We start from the raw sequence: 19453 nt of genomic DNA on the forward strand, positions 1-19453 counted from the left end.
AGCTCGGCTGACTGCAACCTCCGCCTCCCAGCTTCAAGCCATTCTCTTGCCTCAGCCTGCCAAGTAGCTGGCCTAATTTTTGTATTTTTAGTAGAGACAGGATTTCCTCACGTTAGCCAGGCTGGTCTTGGACTCCAGATCTCAAGTGATCCGCCCGCCTTGCCCTCCCAAAGTGCTGGGATTACAGGCGTGAGCCACCGTGCCCGGCCCCAGTTGAACTTCTTGAGGGTGTTGCTCTTTGGCTCTCCTGCCTTCCTGCAAGGATCTCCAGTCTGACCTCGTACAGTGCTTGGACTCTAGGCTTTATCTCCTGTCCCCCATAGGAATGACTCATTAAAACCTGGGGCTAGAACCATAGGAATCAGCAGATAGCTCCCGAGTAAATATGGTCTGCATCTCTCATGGATTTGTGCTTTCCTATCATTTCTGGCCTCCCAGGAATGTCCATAGTTTCCTGCCACTACCTTACATATTAAAATATTAAAACTTTTTCTGTCTGGGCGCAGTGGCTCATGCCTGTAATCCCAGCACTTTGGTTGGCCGAAGCAGATGGATCACTTGAGGTCAGGAGTTTGAGACCAGCCTGGCCAACATGGTGAAACCTCGTCTCTACTAAAAATACAAAAATTAGCCAGGTGTGATGGTGCGTGCCTGTAATCCCAGCTACTCAGGAGGGTAAGGCCGGAGAATCACTTGAACCCCAGAACTGGAGGTTGCAGTGAGCCAAGATTGTGCCACTGTGCTCCAGCCTAGGCAACAGAGTGAGACTCTGTCTCAAAAACAAAACAAAACAAAACAGAAAAATTTTTTTTTTTTGGTATTTAATGTTCTGAACCAGAAGGAGTTTCTCTGAACATCTAGTCCAACAGTTTGTTGGAAACAGAAGTCCTGCTGTTAAGGTATTAGTGCATTCTTTTTCAGAAATTTTTTCTGTGCAGATATACAATCTGTATACTAAGAAAACACCATGCATACTACTTTGTAACCTATTGTTGTGTCCTTTAGCAATATATTTTGAACATCTTTTTACATTAATAAACATGTCACTGCTGTTGTGGGTGGGGTTGCCCAGGAAACAGACTCTGAGACAGAGATTTGTGTACACAAAATTTATTAGGGTGTGCTCTTGAGGTCAACACCTACCGGGGAAGGGAATAAAGTAGGATTAGGCAGAGGGGAAGTTAGACAATCGGTGCAGTAGCCACAAGGGCTCCAGCTCTGGAGCTGGGAGGGCCCTGCAGAGTTGTCTGGAATTGAAGAAAGAAGGCCCGGCCTTTATACTCCTGCTGGGATGCTCCCGGGAAGGGATTCGGGGTTACATTGGGCAAGGCAGCGGACTACAGCTGAGTGCAATTCCTAGAGGTAGCTCACGGAAGAAAATAGCCCACAGCACTCCAAGTGTCTGGCAGCCTTGAAGGGAGACCTGGGCAGCACGTCACAGAATCCACCACGGTTAGGGACACTTTTGGCTCCAAACAACAGAAAATACGACTGACCCCCTTTCCTAACAAATACTTAACTTTTCTCATTTAACATAAAGTGTGCGGTAGATGATTGCTGGCATCAACAACATCTGTCCCTTTTATTAGGAAAGTAAAAATCCTTCTCAAAAGCCCCCAGTAGACTTCTCTATACATCTCAATAACTAGAACTGGACCACATGGCCACTCCTAGCTGTAAGAGAAGCTGGGAAAGTGGGATCAGGATTGTCCTAATTTTGTGCCTGGAGCAGTGAACATTGCTGCCCTGAGCAATATCTGGGTGCTATTAGCATAGAAGAAGAGAGGAAAGGGGCCGGGTGCGGCGGCTCACGCCTGTAATCCCAGCACTTTGGGAGGCTGAGGCAGGCAGATCACCTGAGGTCGGGAGTTCGAGACCAGCCTGACCAACATGGAGAAACCCCGTCTCTACTAAAAATACAAAATTAGCCAGGCATGGTGGTGCATACCTGTAATCCCAGCTACTTGGGAGGCTGAGGCAGGAGAAGCTCTTGAACCCGGGAGGTAGAAGTTGCGGTGAGCTGAGATCGTGCCATTGCACTCTAGCCTGGGCAACAAGAGTGAACTCCGTCTCAAAAAAAAAAAAAAAAAAAGAGGAAAGGATAATAGACCTGCAATGAACAGAGTCTGCCATAAGACAGACCTCTACCAAATGTTTTTGAATAATTGAATACAGATATAAGTTACTAAAACAGTCCCCATATTGCTGGATGTATTAGTCTGTTCTCATGCTGCTGATAGAGACACATCGAAGACTGGGTAATTTATAAAGAAAAAGAGGTTTAATGGACTCACAGTTCTACATGGCTGGGGAGGCCGCACAATCATGGTGGAAGGCGAAAGGCATGTCTTACGAGACGAGAGAGAATGAGAACCAAGCGAAAGGGGAAACCTCTTATAAAATCATCAGATCTACAGGAGGCTGAAGCAGGAGAATCACTTGAACCTGAGAGGCGGAGGTTGCAGTGAGCCGAGATTGCACCACTGCACTCCAGGCTGGCGACAGAGCGAGACTCCGTCTCAAAAACAAACAAACAAATTATCAGATTTGTGAGACTTACTCACTACCACGAGAACAGTATGAGGGAAACTGCCCCCATGATTCAATTATCTCCCACCAGGTCCCTCCCACAACATGTGGGAATTATGGGAGCTACAATTCAAGATGAGATTTGAGTGGGGAAATAGTCAAACCATAAAATTCCACCCCTGGCCCCTCCCAAATCTCATGTCCTCACATTTCAAAACCAATCATGCCTTTCCAACAGTCCCCCAAAGTCTTAACTCATTTCAGCATTAACTCAAAAGTCCACAGTTCCAAAGTTTCATCTGAGACAAGGCAAGTCCCTCCCGCCTATGAGCCTTTAAAATCAAAAGCAAGTTAATTACTTCCTGGATACAATGGGGGTACAGGCATTGGGTAAACACAGCCATTCCAAATGGGACAAATTGGCCAAAACAAAGGGGCGACGGGCTCCATACAAGTCCAAAATCTAGCACAGCAGTCAAATCTTTTTTTTTTTTTTTTTTTTGAGACGGAGTCTTGCTCTGTCGCCAGGCTGGAGTGCAGTGGTGCGATCTCAGCTTACCGCAACCTTCGCCTGCCGGGTTCAAGCAATTCCCCCTGCCTCAGCCTCCCAAGTAGCTGGGATCACAGGCACATGCCACCACGCCCGGCTAATTTTTTGTATTTTAGTAGAGACTGGGTTTCGCCATGTTGGCCAAGATGGTCTCCATCTCCTGACCTTGTGATCCACCTGCCTCGGCCTCCCAAAGTGCTGGGGTTACAGGCGTGAGCCACTGCTCCCGGCCTACAGTCAAATCTTAAAGCTCCAAAATGATCTCCTTTGACTCCATGTCTCACATCCAAGTCACACTGATGCAAGAGGTAAGTTCCCATGGTCTTGGGCAGCTCCCGCCCCTGTGACTTTGCAGGGTACAGCCCCCCCTCCTGGCTGCCTTCATGGGCTGGTGTTGAGTGTCTGCGGCTTTTCCAGGTGCATGGTGCAAGCTGACAGTGGATCTGCCATTCTGGGGTCTGGAGGAGGGTGGCCCTCTTCTCACAGCTCCACTGGGCAGTGCCCCACTGGGGACTCTGTGTGGGGGCTTCAACCCCTCATTTTCCTTCCACACTGCCTTAGCAGAGGCTCTCCATGAGGTCCCTGCCCCTGCAGCAAACTTCTGCCTGAACAGCCAGGCATTTCCATACATCCTCTGAAGTCTAGGCAGAGGTTCCCAAACCTCAGTTCTTGACTTCTGTGCACCTGCCGGCTCAACACTACGTGGAAGCTGCCAAGGCTTGGGGCTTGCACCCTGAAGTCATGGCCCGAGCTGTACCTTGGCCCCTTTTAGCCAGAGCTGGAGCAGCTAGGATGCAGGACACCAAGTCCCTAGGCTGCACACAGCAGGGGACCCTGGTCTCACGAAACCATTTTTTTCCTCCTAAGCCTCTGGGCCTGTGACGGGAGGGGCTGCCACAAAGGTCTCTGACATGTCCTGGAGACATTTTACCCATCGTTTTTTCGGGATTTTTTGGCTCCTTGTTAATTATGCACATTTCTGCAGCCAGCTTCAATTTCTCCTCAGAAAATGAGTTTTTCTTTTCTATCGCATCTTCAGGCTGCAAATTTTTCAAACTTTTATGCTTTGTTTCCCTTTAAAACTGAATGCTTTTAACACCACCCAAGTCACCTCTTGAATGCTTTGCTGCTTAGAAATTTCCTCTGCCAGATACACTAAATCATCTCCCTCAAGTTCAAAGTTCCACAGATCTCTAGGGCAGGGGCAAAATGCTGCCATTCTCTTTGCTAAAACATAGCAAGACTTACCTTTACTCCAGTTCCCAACAAGTTTCTCATCTCCATCTGAGACCACTTCAGCCTGAATTTCATTGTCAGCATTTTGGTCAAAGCCATTCAACAAGTCTCTAGAAAGGTCCAAACTTTCCCACATTTTCCTGTGTTCTTCTGAGCCCTTCAAACTGCTCCAACCTCTGCCTGTTACCCAGTTCCAAAGTCGCTTCCACATTTACAGGTATCTTTACGGCAGCGCCCCACTCTACTGGTACCAATTTACTGTATTAGTCTGTTCTCATGCTGCTGCTAAAGACATTCGAAGACTATGTAATTTATAAAGAAAAAGAGGTTTAATGGACTCACAAATTCCATGTGGCTGGGGAGGCCGCACAATCATAGTGGAAGGTGAAAGGCACATCTTCCATGGTGGCAGACGAGAAAGAATGAGAACCAAGCGAAAGAACTGTCATATCTCATAAGACTTATTTACTACCAGGAGAACAGTATGAAGGAAACCACCCTCATGATTCAGTTATCTCCCACCTGGTCCTTCCCACAACACGTGGGAATTATGGGAGCTACAATTCAAGATGAGATTTGGATGGGGAGACAGCTAAACCATGTAACTGGACATTTTTGTTTCCAACATTTGCTATTACCCACTATGCTGCAATAAACATCCTTGTCAGCCTATATCTGCAATTATTTCCTCAGGATAAAATGCCACATATGTAATTTCTGTGCAGAGAGAATGTACCTTTTTAAGGATTTTGATACTGATTACTGAGATGTACTTGAGAAGTCTACAAATTTGTTTCCAAGAGCAGTAAATAAAGGGGCCTATTTTCCCTTAGATCCTTGCTGACACTGGATATTAACATTTATTTTAATCAGACTTAGATTCTAAAAAAAGTACCTTGTTTTAATTTGCAATTTTGATTACTTTTTATTCGTCATACTCATTCAATTTTGAATTATAGTCCAAAAATGGAGTTTATACAGTTTGAGCTTTTTGGAAATTATTGAGAGTCTTAGTGTCTTGCTCTTGTGCTGTAAGGGTTAATCACAGCAGGTCTGTAATTAGCGTGAGCTATTTGGATAAAGCTCCTGCTTGACACTGACTCCTGGTCAAAGCATGAAACATATTGATTTTTTTCAGCCTGTCGCCCAGGCTGGAGTGCAGTGGCGTGATATCGGCTCACTGCAACCTCTGCCTCCCAAGTTCAAGTGATTCTCCTGCCTTAGCCTCCCAAGTAGTTGGGACTACAGGCGCCTGGCACCATACCCAGCTAACTTTTGTATTTTTAGTAGAAACGAGGTTTCACCATATTGGCCAGGCTGGTCTTGAACTCCTGACCTTGTGATCCACCCTCCTCGGCCTCCCAAAGTGCTGGAATTACAGGCATGAGCTTCCATGTCTGGTCGAAACATATTAATATTGTCTCTATGTAGCCATGAGCCCGAAGAGTTTTCAGGGCAGTTTGATCGAGCTTGTCAGCATTGTTTATTGATAACAATGAGATGGAAGAGTAGCACCTGGTCTTGATGTGATACCTTCCCCCCGCAACCTCCTTCTCCTCCCCAGGGTTCTGTTGGTTATACGGCAGACCTGCAAAATACAAACCACCTCCGCAAAGACATCATTTTAGTCTCCCTGGTTCTGAAATGTTCTGTGCACACATTAGTGGCCCCGGATCCAGGAGACATCTGGCCTGGCCCTATGGAGAGGACAATGGGAGCCTGCACCTGGCTTCTCCAGGCCCCTTTTGGAGTCGTCTGCTTGGTGTATAGCTTGACTTTCATGCTCTTGCTATAGTGGGTCCTTTCCTTGTAACAAAGCGTAGACTTGTAAGCTTTATCATTTCGGGTCCTGTGAGTCTTCTTTAGCAATCGAACCCTGTTTTTAAGTGCCACTATTAGTGCAGCTATATAGTCTATTTTTATAATTGTTGCAAGGGCACTAGACAAAAAAAGGTTATATTGTCTGCTGTACATGCTTCTGTCCAGGAAGCTATTAAGTAAGCCTTTTTAATCTTACTGCTAAGTGAGTCTCTATCCTTCATATTTTGGCTTTATAAATTTCAATGCCATTTTATTCAGGGTTTTTTTGATCTCAGATTGTACCAATTTAAGTGTTTTAGTCTTTCGTTTCTCTTAATTTGGATCTGTTTTGTATATAACGTTTTTCCTATTCTCTAAGATTGATCTTTTTTTGCCACTGTTCAATTCTTTTAAATAACATATAATTGATTTTTAAAAATGCAATCTAGAAATGTTTATTTTTAAATACGGGAGTAGGTTCCATTTATATTTATCATTATAACTACTACATTTAGTTTATTATGTTTCATCTTTTGAATAGTATTTTTAATGCTTCTTTGCCATTTCTTTTGTTTTATATTTTTTTTCTCTTATGAGTATTTTCGTTGCTTTTATCTTCTTCATTACTACAGAGAACATATATATTCCTTTTAGGACTAGTAAGAATGATTTTTTTTTTCTTTTTGAGACAGAGTCTCCCTGTCTCCCAGGCTGGAGTGCAGTGGTGCGATCTCGGCTCACTGCAAACTCCGCCTTCCAGGTTCATGCCATTCTCCTGCCTCAGCCTCCCGAGTAGCTGGGACTACAGGTGCCCACCACCATGCCCGGCTAATTTTTTTGTATTTTTAGTAGAGACGGGGTTTCACCATGTTAGCCGGGATGGTCTCGATCTCCTGACCTCATGATCCACTCGCCTCGGCCTCCCAAAGTGCTGGGATTACAGGCGTGAGCCACCGCGCCCAGCCATAAGTGTGATTTTAAGTGTTCTATGAGTCTGGGGAAGAACACGTACGAGACGTTTTGAGAGCAAGAAAGTTATCAAAGACTACTAGGTCATGGCAAAATGACTCAAGAGCCAACTTACACAAGTTCCCACTAACCACACTTGGGATAATTTGAGCATCAATAGAGATAATTGCAGTGGGAGCCAGGCGCAGTGGCTCACACCTGTAATCCCAGCACTTTGAGAGGCCAAGGAGGACGGATCACCTGAGGTCAGGAGTTTGAGACCAGCCGGGCCAACATGGTGAAACCCCGTCTCTACTAAAAATACAAAATTTAGCTGGGCTTGGTGGCGCCATGCCTGTAGTCCCAGCTACTACAGAGGCTGAGGCGGGAGGATCGCTTGAACCCAGGAGGTGGAGGTTGCAGTTAGCCAAGATTGCACCATTGCACTCCAGCCTGGGCAACAGAGTGAGACTCTGGCTCAAAAAAAATAAATAAATAAACAAAAAAAGAGATAATTGCAGTCGATTGAATCACATCACGTAAGTGTGAGTCTGTGAGTTCATAATATTACCAGAAAAGAAACACTTATTGTTTACCTTTTGTAAAACAACATGTTGTTTCCTTTAGATAAGTTTATGTCACTAACTCTATTTGGAAAACTGCTGAATAAAATATTCAAGCAGAAAAACAATAATTTTTATTGTGAGATATTTGTACATATTTATGGGGTAGATGTGATCTTTTGTTACAGGCATAGAATATGTAATAATCAACTCAGGGTATTTGGGGTATCCATCACCTGAAGTATTTATCATTCTGTGTGTTGGGAATATTTCAAGTCCCCTCTTGTAGCTATTTTGAAATATACAATATACTGTTTAACTATAGTCAGCCTACTCTGCTATCAAACAGTAGAACTTATTCCTCCTATCTAATTGTATGTTTGTGCCCAATAACCAACCTCTCTTCATCCCCCGACAACTATCCCTCCCATCCTCTAGTGTCTACCATTCTACTCTCAACCTCCATGAGATTCACGTTCTTAGTTCCCACATATGAGTGGGAACATGCAACATTTGTCTTTCTGTGCCTGGCTTATTTCACTTAACATAATAACCTCCAGTTCCACAAGAACAACAATAATTTTTAAAAAGCATTCTGTGGCCTATATTTCTTAAATTGACAGAATTTAAAAAATGAAATGGTAACCTTTTAGTTCCTTCTCATTTGGCTGTGTTGAGCTCACTTTTTACTTTCCTCATTCTTTGTTAATAAAATCTTAGATTTAGACACAGATTATTTTTAGACTTTTAAATTTGCCTTTGAAGTTTGCACGTTTCTCTCCTTTTTTTTTTTTTTTCTTGAGACAAGGTCTCATTCTATTGCCCAGACTGCCATCTCAGCCTCCAGAGTAGCTAGGACTATAGGCGTGCACCACTACGCCCAGCTAATTTCGCCCAGCTAATTTATGTATTTTTTGTAGAGACGTGGTCTTGCCATGTTGCCCAGGCTGGTCTCGAACTGCTGGGCTCAAGTGATTCTGCAGCCCACAGCCCTTCGAGTAGCTGGGATTACAGGAGCACGCCACCACACCCGGCTTAGTTTTCTTGATTTCTTGTTATTGTGGTGTATGTTTTTACTAGATTTTTTCACGAAGTGGGCATTGATTTTATATATATATACGTGTGTATATATATATACGTGTGTATATATATACGTGTGTATATATATACGTGTGTATATATACGTGTGTATATATACGTGTGTATATACGTGTGTGTGTATATATATGTGTGTATATATATGTGTGTGTGTGTGTATATATATATATATATTTTTTTTTTTTTTTTGAGGCAGAGTCTCGCTCTATCGCCCAGGCTGGAGTGCAGTGGCGCGATCTCGGCTCACTGCAAGCTCCGCCTTCTGGGTTCACGCCATTCTGCTGCCTCAGCCTCCCGAGTAGCCGGGACTACAGGTGCCCGCCACCACACCCGGCTAATTTTGTTTTTGTATTTTTAGTAGAGACGGGGTTTCACCGTGTTAGCCAGAATGGTCTCGATCTCCTCACCTCGTGATGCGCCCACTTCGACCTCCCAAAGTGCTGGGATTACAGGCGTGAGACACCGCCCCTGGCCGATTATATGTTTTTAAATTCTAGCATCATAGCAATTCACAGGAAGGCTCAGAAGATTAGACTGCCTGGGCTCAATCCTGACTCTTAGCTAAGTTATCTCCTTCCCTGGGTTTTGGTTTTCTCATCTATAAAATGAGGATAATTCCTGTCTTATAGAGTTGTTCAAGGAGTGAATGGCTCAATATACATATAAAGCACTTAGAGGCCCGGCGCGGTGGCTCACGCCTGTAATTCTAGCACTTTGGGAGGCCGAGGCGGGCGGATCACGAAGTCAGGAGATCGAGACCATCCTGGCTAACACGGTGAAACCCCGTCTCTACTAAAAATACAAAAAATAAAAAAATAAATAAATTAGCAGGGCGCGGTGGCGGGCGCCTGTAGTCCCAGCTACTCAGGAGCCTGAGGCAGGAGAATGGCGTGAACCTGGGAGGCGGAGCTTGCAGTGAGCCAAGATCGCGCCACTGCAGTCCGGCCTGGGCGAAAGAGCGAGACTCCGTCTCAAAAATAATAAATAAATAAATAAATAAATAAAGCACTTAGAACAGTGCCTGTCACATGGTGTGTGTTTAAATGCTTTTTAGCTATCCTGAAATTGTGAAAGACAATTTGGCAGAGTGTATGAATCTTCAGTTACAATCTATTTCTCCAGAAAGTCCAGCTGTTGCTCCATTTTCTTCTGAAAGCTAATGTTGCAGAGAATTCTGAAACCAAAGAGGCTTTGTTTCCTTAGAGCAGGGTGGTTAAGAGTCTGGGGTTGGACTGCCTTGGTATGAGTCCTGGCTCTCCCATTTACTGGATGTGTGACCTTGGACAAGTTGATCTCTCCTGTAATGTGGGGCAACTCATAGACCCTCCCTTTCGTGGACCTTTTGCATTTGTTGGCCAAACCATCCTTCCTCCCTTTGAGTTGTTTGGGTTTTTTTCACTCCAACCTTTTGATTCAGGTGGGACTTCCATTCATAGCAGCTTCACCCCCTTGCCAATATCTCACTGAATTCTGTTGGCCACTGTGCTGGATCTAAGTGTTGAGCATGTACCCTGAAGACAACAGGAGTCCTTCTATGGGCAAACCAGGAGGGAGACTCTTTCTTCCTTCTGGGGTTCCTGAGCTAGGATTACGTGAACCTGGAGCTGCCTGGGCCTCACCTGGAAGCCTGTCTGCAGTAGGAGAGGCTCAGGCTACCACAAGAACCAACCGGAGCTGAGCAGCTGGAGAGCAGAGGCACCCCAACAACATGGGTTGAGTTCCTGCATCCAGCCAACTTCCAGGCTGGCGCCGCCACTTTATTGGGATGCTGTGTGGTTTAAATAAGAGAATTCGTGTAAAGCGCCGAGTATGTGTCAGACACAAGGCAAGTCCTCAAGAAAAGATGATCTGTCTCCTCCTGTCATAATGACTGTAGGAGTTTTTTTCCTTGTAGTTAAAAATTGTTGGGCCTGGAGCAGTGGCTCATGCCTGTAATCCCAGCACTTTGGGAGGCCAAGGTGGGAGGATCACTTGAGGCCAGGAGTACGAACCCAGACTGGCCAATATGGTGAAACCCCGTCTCTTACTAAAAGTATAAAAATGAGCCAGCCGTGGTGGCACGTGCCTGTAGTCCCAGCTACTTGGGAGGCTGAGGCAGGAGAATTGCTTGAACCCGGGAGGCGGAGGTTGCAGGGAGCCGAGATGGCGCCAATGCACTCCAGCCTGGGCCACAGAGCAAGACTCTGCTCAAAAATAAAAAAAGAAAAAATAAAATTGTTGCCAAATGTGTGTACGTGTAGGTAGCTGATTCTCCTGAAATGTGGTAAATTCCTTCAGTCTGCAGATACTGATCTTTCTTAAGCTTAGGAAAATTGTTTCCAAAGCTCTTTCATGATTGCATCTCTTGGCCAGGAACGGTAACTATCTGTGTGTTGGTGCCGCATTCTCTGTTCTCCGTATCTGTCATCTCTCTCATCATTTTCTCTCTCCTCCACCTCCGAATGTGGGAATTCCTCAGGGCTTGGCCTTGGTGAAAGTATTAATTATGAGAGCAGTTGACTCCTTGTTCCACCCCAACCTTCCATCCAAGGGCCGTCCAAGGGACAGAGGAGGAATCTTAAGCCACCTCCTGCCTCGAGCCCAGCTCCTTCCCACAGGCCACCAGGGGGAATGAGTTTCTGCCTCGTCTGGGTCCCCCATTGTCTTTCTAGCAGTGGTGCTGGCAGGTGTGGGTGATATAGGACTTGGTGACACAGACTTTCTGCAAAGCCAGTGGGAAATGCAGCAGCTCTGCAGGATCCCAGAGACCCCTGCTGTGCAGCCCAGCAGCTCCAAAGGCCGCACCTGAGAGCCTGTTGGAAACGCAGACTCTCGTGCCTTATCCTGGACCCCTGAATCAGAACGAGCATTTCCACAACATCCGTGGGTGATTCGTGTGCACATTAAAGTTTGCGAAGCTCTGCTCCAGGGTGCAGGCTCAGTTTAACCTTTTTCATAAACCATTTTTTGTCTACCTACGAAGTTTTTTTTTTTGAGACGGAGTCTCGCTCTGTCACCCAGACTGGAGTGCAGTGGTGCGATCTCAGCTCACTGCAACCTCCGCCTCCCAGGTTCAAGCGATTGTTCTGCCTCAGCCTCCTAAGTAGCTGGGATTACAGGCCCCCGCCACCATGCCTGGCTAGTTTTTGTATTTTTAGTAGAGACAGGGTTTTACCATGTTGGCCAGGCTGGTCTTGAACTCCTTACCTCAGGTGATCTGCCTGCCTTGGCCTCCCAAAGAGCTGGGATTACATGCGTGAGCCACTGCACCCAGCCTCTCAAAGTCATTCTTCACAGTGAAAACCCCCAACTCCTCACCAGACCAGATCACATAATACTGTCTTTACTATTAATACCTATTTTATTTTCATGTGATATTTTCCCTCAATATAATGTTTTTATTTTTATTTTTTTTGAAACAGTCTCGCTCTGTTGCCGAGGCTGGAGTGCAGTGGCGCGATCTTGGCTCACTGCAAGCTCTGCCTCCCAGGTTCACCCAATTCTCCTGCCTCAGCCTCCCGAGTAGCTGGGACTACAGGTGCCCACCACCACGCCTGGCTAAATTTTTTTGTGTTTTTAGTAGAGACGGGGTTTCACTGTGTTAGCCAGGATGGTCTCGCTCTCCTGACCTCGTGATCCCCCCACCTTGGCCTCCCAAAGTGCTGGGATTACAGGCGTGAGCCACCGCGCCTGGCCAAAACTCAGAAATTCTTAAGAACAATATAATGTTATCACCAAAAAGTGAGAGCTCTGTTGCCAGGGCACTTTGACATTTACTTCATTTTCATGTGATATTTTCCCTTACTCTAATGTTATTACCATGAAGCGGGGGCTTCGTTGCCAGGGCACCTAGTAGTCATGTATGCACAATTCAGACTTCACTGAAACCTTAATTCTACTTGGTCTCTGTTACTGGGTCCTTTGGCTTGCCTCTCCCTTGCGAGAATGCCAAGACATGACATAGTTGTGTTAGCAGCTTCTGTTTTGTTGTTCTATCTTTAAGAGTCACTGATTCGAATACTTTCCTCCAAGTTTAAAAAGTTAACTCATTTTGTTTGTACCCACAAACCTTGATATATTTTCTTTCTCCCATATTGGATCAATATTGCCCCCCCCCAACAATAACAGAATATTACCGGCTAACATTGGTTACTGTACATCATTGACATGGTTAATTTCACTTCATCCTCACCAGAACTCCACGAGGTAGATGGGAATATTCCTTTTGCAGATGAGGAAACTCAGGCTGGAATAGTAAGTGGGAGTTGGCTCCTTCTCTTTAGGAGACTTTACCATTCTCATGGGAAAATATTGCTTGTACCATGATGGGTGTATGGAGAATCATTATATTATTTTACTTTTGTGTTTGTTTGACTATTTCCATAAGGAAAAAGTACATAAAACCAAAATAAAGAAGCACTATCTGTAATAGTGGGCGACTGTCCAATGTGTCTCTCCTGTTCTGACCTATCTTCTGAGCTTCATCCAGATTTATAGATCTAGGACTTTTTCGACCTCCTCACTCTTATACACCTCACAAGCATTGGAGGCCTAATGCACCTTGTATTAGTCCGTTTTCACACTGCTGATGAAGACCTACCTGAGACTGGGCAATTTACAAAAGAAAGAGGTTTAATTGGACTTACAGTTCCACGTGGCTGGGGAAGCCTCACAATCGTGGCAGAAGGCAAGGAAGACCAAGTCACGTCTTACATGGATGGCAGCAGGCAGAGAGAGAGAGCTTGTGCAGAAAAACTCCCCCTTATGATAACCATCAGCTCTCGTGAGACTTACTATCACAAGAACAGCATGGGAAAGATATTTCCCATGGGAAACACCTGTCCCCATGATTCAATTACCTCCCACCAGATCCTTGCCTCAACGCATAGGAATTCAAGATGAGATTTGGGTGGGGACACAGCCAAACCATATCACACCTAAACCCATACTCTTGCTATTTTCTCCCCAAATTGCTCTTCTCCCCATCTTTCCCATTTTAATTAACAGCATCATCACATGCCCTGGGCTCAAGTTGGAAATCTAGGAGTTGTTTTGGGTCTCTCATCTCTAGCACCTCCAATATCCACTCTATCACCACGTTCTGCCAGTCTTAACCTCCAGAACATGTCCTAACTCCATTCACTTCTTTTTGCGGTGTCAGCCCAAGACATCATCACTCTTCACATTGCCCTGACCCCCTCATTGAGCTTCCCAATTCTATCCTTACCTCCCTTCAGGGACCAGATGACCTTTTAAAATATAAATTGCAGCTGGGCTTAGTGGCTCACACCTGTAATCTCAGCACTTAGAGAGGCAGGAGGTGGGGGTGGATCGATTGAGCCCAGGAGTTCGAGACCAGGCTGGGCAACATGGTAAAACCCATCTCTACAGAAAAATTTAAAAATTATCCAGGCATGGTGGTATAAACCTGTAGTACCAGCTACTCAGGATGGTGAGGTGGGAAGATCACCTGAGCCCAAGGAGGTCGAGGCTATAGTGAGGCAGGATCGTACCACTGCACTCCAGCCTGGGTGACAGAGTGAGACCCTGTCTAAAATAATAATAATAAGCTGGGCATGGTGGCTCACGCCTGTAATCCCAGCACTTTGGGAGGCCGAGGCGGGTGGATCACCTGAAATCAGGAGTTCGAGACCAGCCTGGCCAACATGGCGAAACCCCGTCTCTACTAAAAATACAAAAAATTAGCTGGGCGTGGTGGTGGGCACCTGTAATCCCAGTTACCTGGGAGGTTGAGGCAGAGAGAATCGCTTGAACCCGGGAGGCGGAGGTTGCAGTGGAGCGCCATTGTACTCCAGTCTGGGCAACAGAGCAAAGACTCCGTCTCAAAAAAATAAATAAAATAAATAATAAATAAAATTAAAGTATAAATTGCATCAGTCACCTATTAGTTAGAACCTTTCAATGCCTTCCCACTTGCCTTAGAATAAAATACACATTCCTCATGGCCCCTTATGTGACCCTGGGTGTTCTGGCCTTAGTTCCTCTCCCATCTCATCTTCCATCACATTCTCTGCATTCCTTACCTCAACCAGATGCCCTGGTTCTCTTTCAGTCTCTTGGCTGCCCCAAGATTTTTTGAGACAGGGTCTTGCTCTGTCACCCAGGCTGGAGTGCCGAGGTGCCATCTCAGCTTACTGCAGCCTTGATCTCCTGGGCTCAAGGGATTTTCCCCACCTCAACCTCCTGAGTAGCTGGGACTACAAGCACGCCACCACGCCCAGCTAATTTTTTGTATTTTTAGTAGAGATGGGGGTTTCACCATGTTGGCCAGGCTGGTCTCGAACTCCTGACCTCGTGATCCACCCGCCTCCACCTCCCAAAGTGCTGGGATTACAGGCGTGAGCCACTGCACCTGGCCAAAAAAAAAGTATTTCTCCAGTTACTCTCATGAAGGGAAGCCTGGGTGTTCCATAAGGTGAACTGTGGATCTGCTTCTCTCAGTCTAACCCCGCTGGCCTTAAAATTATTTTCAAGGCAGCTCACCATTTTATATGATGTTTCGGCCAATCTCTATTTTAATCGGTTTTTATTCTTTTCCTATAAGGTCACGGGATATTTTAGTGAAAAGTTGTGAGGCATTTCAATGGGGGGCTGTAAAATCCTATTTTTTCTTATCCTCTTTTAACAAAGTAATCTGCAGATCCACAGAATATTCATGAATATCATTTTGTTTTTGCTTGACATCTGCTCTCATAGCTCTGTCAGTGAGGAATTCATCATTCCCAAAGCATTCCATATGCTTTTCCACTCTGCATTTACCCATGCAATTTCCCCTGGCACAAATCCTCTTCATTTTTGGCTGCTAGCAACTCAAGAACAGGATGTTTCGACCTTCCCCTTGTTTGGAGCCTGAGGACACTACACTGTGACTCCATGTTTCTAAGTGCAAACACTTAAATCCGAATTCTACCAACTCTGGCCGGGCACGGTGGCTCACGCCTGTAATCCCAGCACTTTGGGAGGCGGAGGCAGGCAGATCACTCAAGCTCAGGAGTTCGAGAGCAACCCAGCCAACATAGCGAAACCCTGTCTCTACCAAAAATACAAAAATTAGCTGGGTGTGGTGGCACACGCCTGTAATCCCAGCTACTCGGGAGGCTGAGACAGGAGGATCGCTTGAGTCCAGGAGGTGGAGGTTACACTGAGCCAAGATTGTGCCACTGCACTTCAGCCTGGGCAACAGAGAGAGAGAGCCCATCTCAAAAAAAAAAAAAAAAAAAAAAAGAAAGAAAGAAAAGAAAAAAAAAGTATTTCTCACAATAGGGGCATGGTTAGATAAATGATGGTATAACCATATTATGGAACACTAGGTAATCACTAAAAATATTATTTTCAGGTTAAGCATGGTGGCTCACGCCTGTAATCCCAGCACTCTGGGAGGCCGAGGTGGGTGGATCACCTTAGGTCACGAGTTCGAGACCAGCCTGGCCAACATGGAGAAACCCTGTCTCTACTAAAAATACAAAAATTAGCCAGGCGTTGTGACACATGCCTGTAGTCCTAGCTACTCTGGAGGCTGAGGCAGGAGAATCGCTTGAACCCAGGAGGTGGAGGTTGCAGTGAGCCGAGATCACACCACGGCATTCCAGCCTGGGCAACAGAGCAAGACTGTCTCCAAAAAAAAAAATATATATATATATAATATATATACTATATATATAATATATATGTAATTTTCATAGAAATTTTAATGACTTATGAAATTGTTTCCAATATAATGTGAAAATACAGGATAAAAAACTATAATTGCACTGATCGCAATAACACTGACCCCCTGAGAGGCAGTTTTCTGGTGACTCCTAATTTTCCTGAGTATGGGTCACACTTTGCTGTTTCTTTGTACATCCTGTTTCTTTTAGGTAATATGTTGTAGCAACTCTGGACTCTGTATTAACCCACTCCCAATCCAGATGGTGGTGGGGTTTGCTATTTTTAGATTTGTTGTTTGTTTAGTGATCTGCCTGGACTAATTCTGTGGCGTCTATTCCCCACTCACTCTCCCCGCTCTCCAGTGTACAGCCACTCATGTCTCTGCTGTTTTCAAAATTCTTGTTTTTAAGACTGGATTCCTAGGGATCACTTCTGAGTCGGCATAGGTCAGCCAATGATTGGTCAGAAGTTGTTTAAACACCTTGAGCCAGTAAAGCTCTCACCCTCTGCTGATGAATGCGTGTGACCTGGGGAATGCATTCCAGTCACAGCAGTTTCCAAGTCTATTTATTCCAGTTTTGATTTTCTGTTTGCAAGGCTTCACATGCAGGCACGGACAAGTAGCTTGTTAGGGCCCTTTTAGGTCTCTTCTTGGGTGCACACGGTCCTGCACATGATGAGCACAGCCTTATGGACCACTAGGGATAAGTGGGATCTTATCAAGCGTATTTTGCTGTTACATTCCCAAGACCTCCCTGTTAAACTGCTCGCTGCTCTGTCTGCCTCTCTATTGCTAGCCCAAATCACTGTTGAGACCTCAGGCTACCTGCAATGTTGGCCACACTGAAATATGGGATTCTCCACACTCTATTCCAAATGAAGTCAGCCCCCTCCCACAGCCCTAGAACTTCTGTGACACAGAGCCTGGGGAGAAGGGAGTTGGGATGGGAGCAGCCCCAGGTTAAAACATCACAGACTCCTACTTTTCTTAGAGAGGGGTTCAGTAGATTTTCTTGAATAAACACTCCTCAATTTTTTGTATGCCTTTGGTCAACTTCCAGTCTTAATTTTTTTGTGTGTGACAAGTTTGTTCAGTTTTGTCATTGCTTTTTAGGGAGAGGATTTGCTGAGCTCCTTACTTGGCCTTCTTGGAAGCACTGTTCCTTAAACCATACCAGTTGTAAAAATTAATTATACTGGCCGGGCGTGGTGGCTCATGCCTGTAATCCCAGCACTTTGGGAGGCTGAGGCGGGAGAATCACTTGAGGTAAGTTCAAGACCAGCCTGGCCAACGTGGTGAAATCCTCTCTACTAAAAATACAAAAATTAGCCAGGCGTGGTGGTGGGTGCCTGTAATTCCAGCTACTTGGGAGGCTGAGGCACAAGAATTGCTTGAACCCAGGAGGTGGAGGTTGCAGTGAGCTGAGATTGCACCACTGCACTCCAGCCTGGGTGACTCTCTCAAAAAAAAAAAAAAATTAAAACAAATTCATCCTAATCTTAGGATAAAGTGGGACCTTCCTTGCTAAGTAAAATCCCTAAGGTAATGTCATCTTGGCAAAATGTTAACTTCACCTAGAAACTAACTGCAACTGCAGGAGGAAGTCCTGTTTTGTAGACCAGAGTACCTGAATTAGTAGTCTTGAGATTTTTTTTTTTCTTCTTCTTTTCAGAGACGGGATCTCACTGTCACCTGGGCTGGAGTGCGTGATCATAGCTTACTGCAGCCTCAAACTATCCTCCTGCCTCAGGCTCCCAAGTACCTGCAGTTTTCTTTCAGTTAATCCTTAGCGAGGCTTTTTCCAGAGCATTCACGGATCACACATACTCTATGAAAAAGAGTTCAGCTCTTTGACTGGTTTACAAACAGTGAAATGTTTGGTTTATACTGAGCTAAACAAAATCAAAATGAGTTAACAGCAGGACTTCTGGGAGCCTTTAATAGGCTAATGTTGGTTGAGATTCTCCAAGAAGAGAAGTGTAGTGTTTCCCAATATTACTGTGACCACTGAACACTTCCCCCGACAGAGCATTTCATGGGATTAATGTTCTGCAAAAACACCCTTTGGTCTGTCTTGATATTTTCAGTCTGGATCACGAATAGTGAGATGTTCAGGGAAGAAGTATTTGTTGACAGTTGTGAGAGCTGTATGCATTACCCTTCTAGACACGGGAGTGGTGGTTGTGGAAATGGAGGGAAATTCCTCTGGGAGGTCAACTTTGGCAGACAATCAAGCTCTCATACAGGTACCCCCTCAGCCAGAGCATTTCATTGGCAACATTCCAAGTTTCTGAGTTCTCTTTTAAGGAGGACTTACCATGTACCAGACATTAAGTCAGACTCTTGGAAAATAAAAACACAGTATTTGCCCTCAAGGAGTATGATTAAGGGTGGGATGGAGAAGACAGTTCTAATCACGTGTTAAGGGAGATGGGGTCTAGGTATCCACAAGTGTTATGGTAAGACCAAGGAGACAATGTTAACATGTCCCAAGGGGTTAAAGAAAAAAACAAAACCTGACAGAGGGCATGATGCCCAGGCTGGTTCTTGAAGGCCAAGAAAGGGTTAGGCAGGAATGAAGAGGGGAAGCATGTGTGCAAAGGCAGACAGGCTTAAGAAAACACAGTCTATTCAGGAACTCCAATTAGCTTGCATAGCTAGAGGATAGAATGTAAAACAGACTGAACAGGTACAAAGAGAGCAACGCATGAAGGGCCTTGTGTGGCACGCACGCTAGGGAATTTGGATCTTAGTCTCAGGGTGAAGGGAGATCAGTAAAAGGCTGCGGAGGCGGGTGGATCACTTGAGGTCAGGAGTTTGAGACCAGCCTGGCCAACATGGTGAAACCCTGTCTCTACTAAAAACACAAAAACTAGCCGGGAGTGTCATCCCAGCTACTCGGGAGGCTGAGGCAAGAGAATTGCTTGAACCTGGGAGGCAGAGGTTTCAGTGAGCTGAGATTGCACCACTGCACTCCAGCCTGAGGGACAGAGTGAGACTCTGTCTCAAAAAAAAAAAAAAAAAAAAGTGGATGATGGAGGTAGATGATCAGAAAGCTCCAGAAGGCCAGCAAGGAGG

Source organism: Pan paniscus, chromosome X (assembly GCF_029289425.2).
Source record: "Pan paniscus chromosome X, NHGRI_mPanPan1-v2.0_pri, whole genome shotgun sequence".
Classification (NCBI taxonomy): Eukaryota; Metazoa; Chordata; class Mammalia; order Primates; family Hominidae; genus Pan; species Pan paniscus.